The sequence below is a fragment of the Mustela nigripes genome, chromosome 1, assembly GCF_022355385.1.
Source record: "Mustela nigripes isolate SB6536 chromosome 1, MUSNIG.SB6536, whole genome shotgun sequence".
Taxonomy (NCBI): Eukaryota; Metazoa; Chordata; class Mammalia; order Carnivora; family Mustelidae; genus Mustela; species Mustela nigripes.
This window is the reverse complement of record NC_081557.1, coordinates 235861461-235865778: the sequence shown is the minus strand read 5'-3', so window position 1 is coordinate 235865778 and position 4318 is coordinate 235861461.

Below are 4318 nucleotides of genomic sequence, written 5' to 3'. Positions count from 1 at the left end.
GAATATTGTATTGTGTGACATATGATGAAGGGTCAATTCATACTAGATTTATTATTAATGATCATTAATATTTTTATAATATTAATATGAGACCCTATTATTCAAGCCTGATAGGAAAATCATTAACTTTGAGACTCCTTTGGCAAAGTCAGAGGCTCAAATGTTTCTGATATGACCTGAGGAAAGTGGGTGGGTGAAGGGTGTCACTCCAGCATTCAAGGTGTGCAGGACCAGGTATCAGTAGTTCCATTGTACGGATGAGAAAACAGAGAAGTTGAGAAAGTGCCTCATTTGAGTTCAAAGGCATTTTAACAAAGTCAGTCTGAGAAAATAAGAACATTTTTCCTGAAGTTTTGCCTCAAAGCCTGCCCTATACCCCCTCTTCCTTCCTGCTGCGTTCCCCCCTTCAGTAAGTCACCTACTGCTACTCAGGAACTCAGTCAGGAAATCCATAGTCGTTCTGTACTTCCTGTTTCCCTCACCCCCTACTTCTAATCAGTCCTCACAGGGTGTGTATTTCATCTCCAGAATTGATCTCCAATCCATCCACTTCTTCCTACTGCCTCCGCCCCCTGCCTCCTTCAAACCACCCACCATGACTTCTTCATTGCTGTCTGCACTTGCTTTTTTCATTTTCCTCTCCTCTCAGCAGCCCTAGAGCCAAATATAATGACACCTGTCCCTGCCTCCCATTGGCTTCCCATTGCCCCAGGAGGAAGTTCAAGCAGCCTACCTTGTTCGTGTCAGCACATAATATGCAGCCCCCCAAGCTCTCTCAAAGCTCAAACCAGGACAGGTTTTCTGTTTCTAGAGCAGAGCTCCCAATCTTTGAATGCTGTCTCCTCTATCTAAACAGTTCCCTTCTCCACCTCTAAGTAACTCATTTATCCAAAACCTTCCTTTTTATCATGCTCCTACTTTGTGCCAAGCCCTGTCTTAGGCCAGAGATAAATAATCTTTTTGGTATTGTGAACCCTAGAGGCAATCTGGTGAAAACTATGGACCTCTTTCTGAAGCTAATGGTTTTCTGTTTTGTTTGTTTGTTAAGGATGATGATATTTTATTTAAATATCACTTCATATCATTGTTTCCTTATTTCACTTGTACCTCACCACAAGCCTAGATATTATTGTACCCCTCTTTTTCCCAACACGTTACAAACAACATTGAAAAGAATATTACAGTGGACACTGGTAAGATAGGCAGAAAAATGCTCCCCCATGCTTTAACCCCTAGAGCCAGTGAATATGCTATGGTATATGGCAAAAACTCTTCGCAAACAGAATTAAGGACTTGAATATATGGAGACTATCCCTACAGGAAGATTATCCTGGATTATTCAGGTAGGTCCAATGTCATCACATGGGCCCTTAAAGGTGGAAGGGGAAGGAAGGCATAGGAGTTAGTCCAAGAGGCAAGATGGAAGAAGAGGTAGAAGAGATATGAAACACGGAGGACCTGACCCACCATGGCTGGCGGCGATGATGGAGAAACAACTGTTATGGTTGAATTGTGTCCCAGGCCAACTGTTTTTTAGATGCATAAAATAAATATGGAGGATTCTAAAAGAAACCAAATCTGCTGAAATAGTTACCAAAATCTTTTAAAATTGTGATATAGTAACATATCTGTTACTTTACTATTGCATTAAATAACAAAATCTAGCAGTGGGTTTGAATAACTTCCTATTAGTGATCAGGGTAAATGGTATTTCAAGATATCCGTAATGCGTGACAAAGACTCAAGTACCGTTCATACCACTGTGGTTTGTTGTCTACATTCACAATGGAAAGAAAGGCTAATTTTCAGTTAGGTGTTAGTGAAAATAAAGATGTCATTTTATTTCCCTATCCAAATCATAGAGCCCCAATTCTAGCCACAGACGCCGGAGGGTCCCTAATTTTAGTTTAAATCTGGGGATTACAGTAGGAAACTCAGGGGTTTACGTTCAAGTCGGGGGAGGCTGTAATCATGACAGTAACTTCAGATTGTGATGAGTTTTTTAAAGACAGCAGAATAATTTCAGATTATAATGAATTCTTTAAAGAAAATCAATAAAGTGTTAGAGATCAACCAGCAATTAGGGTGGTCGATGAGGGTGACTGGAAAAGGGCTTTGTTTTCAGCTGAACCCAAAAGGAAGAGAAGGAGCTGGTCTTCAGGAGAAGGCAGCGAGGCGCGTCACAAAGATCGTGGACAGGGAGAGCCCTGCCCCCTCCCACCCCCTACTGCAGCCCCCACCCTCCACCCTGTGGAGAAGCAGGAAGACATATGCAAGTCAGTCTTAGTCAGACGCCCTCAAGCTCCTGCTTTATTCCCTCCTCTTGAAAAGCAGGATGGCACGGGGTGCCTGGGTGGCTCAGTGGGTTGAGCCTCTGCTTCAGCTCAGGTCATGATCTCAGAGTCCTGGGATGGAGCCCCGCATTGGGCTCTCTGCTCAACAGGGAGCCTTCTCTGCCTGCCTCTCTGCTGCCTACTTGTGATCTCTTTCTCTGTCAAATAAATAAATAAACAAAATCTTTAAAAAAAAAAAAAAAAAAAGAAGAAGAAGAAGAAGAAAGAAAGAAAAGAAAAGCAGGATGGCACTGAGACCAGCATCTGGAGGTGATTCTAGAAGCCCCTGTGATTCCCTGAGTGAAAGAACCTGGTGGACCAGCACAACCTGAAAGTTTCTCATGGGTCCCACATGGTCTCATTCAACCTTTGAGTGCATACGGCTGGGTCCCCATTTCTCTGAGAGGTTGGCTGAATCATTTGCTTACAGTCACATAGCTGGTTTATGATAAGGCCGGGCTTCGGATGAAGCTGTCTGACCATTTCCTACCTCTTAGTTACGGAGAAAGCCCGAGTTATTCCATATCAAGCTCACCCACCTCTCCAGTGGCTCCTTGGACACATTTGTCTGTGATCCTCCCCCCTTGCAGAGCAGTGTCTCCCTGGAGGAGAGATTTAAAAATCCAAATGCAGCAGCTAAAAGCTGCCAGGCCCAAGGGAAGCCACTTAGCCCTAATTTCCCAACTGTTAAAACCAGGATAACCATGGCAACCCACTCCAGAGCTTTTATTAAAGAGTCTAACGGTGAAAATCAGCCTAAATCAACGTAAGGAGGAGAAGTGCTCCATTCTCTCACCCATGCTGGTTCCCATCAGCCTCAGCGTCCTGAGGGGCTCAAATCATCCTCCCCACTGAGGGGCCACCAACCCATCCTTTTGTAAGAGCAGAAGCTCCAACGAGCCCTTCCTGAGAGAAGTGTCTCTCCCAAAATAGGTAAGTGTCCACATAAGGGGTCAGGCTTGTGCTGTATTCATTCTCCTTCCTGAAACAGTCCAAATGCAGCCAGGGAACATCTCCTGTCTAGTTTCCAGAGGTGAGAGAGAGAGAAAGAATCAGGCAGAGGGTGAGGATTGGGTCAAACCTTCTCTGTTTTCACTCTCTTTTTCTTTTTTCTCTCTGTCTTCTGCCATTTCTCCAACAGCTTGACCTCAGAGCCTTCCTCACACGATGCCTCTGGAGATCTCTTTCTGGGTGGCCCTTTGGCCTCAAGTGTTTGGAATACACATTTTTCCTGCTTCATCCAGGTATATCTGGGCAGAAGGGCCTTGCCTCTACCTGCTGCCTCTGGAATGAGAAAAGGCATCAGTAGCTCTGTGTCCTCCATCCAATTCATGAAGACCTTGATGGATTGGGGAACATTCCAGTGCCCTCTGGGGGGCAAAGTGCACACCGTGCACCATTGGGCAACCTATTTTACAGGAACCACTTCCCACCCCTTTTATTTCATCATCACCAGCAAGCCAGAGGGTGCCCCAGAAAGGACAGAGGTGACCTTATTACTGAGTCTCTATAAGGCCCACCCAGGGGCTAAGCCCATCACCTCATCACCTTATCACCTCATTTAAACTGAATTACATTCTGAGGTGGACACTATCATGACCTCATTCCGGACAGGAAACTGATCTTTAGAAATTTTAATCACTTGCCCAAGGTTACTCCAGATTTCAAATGCAGGTCTCAGGTCATCTGACTCCACAGTTCTTACATCCCCCAGACGTTGTCCCCTGGTCAAAGGACGGGGCTAGATGGTGACATGGTGATTAGACCAAAGTTTACTGTGGGCCTAGAATTGACTTGTCAACATGAGACGACACGGGTAATGTCGTGTCATGGGGACTCTTACGCATATACTGTAAAATAGTCATAGATTTTTGTGAATGGAAAGTATTAAATGCCCCTTAGCTTGCCACCGCGCCTCATGGAAACGAGGGCTCTGACTGACTCATCCATACTGAGGATGCCGACCGGTGGTGGCAGCCTCCTTT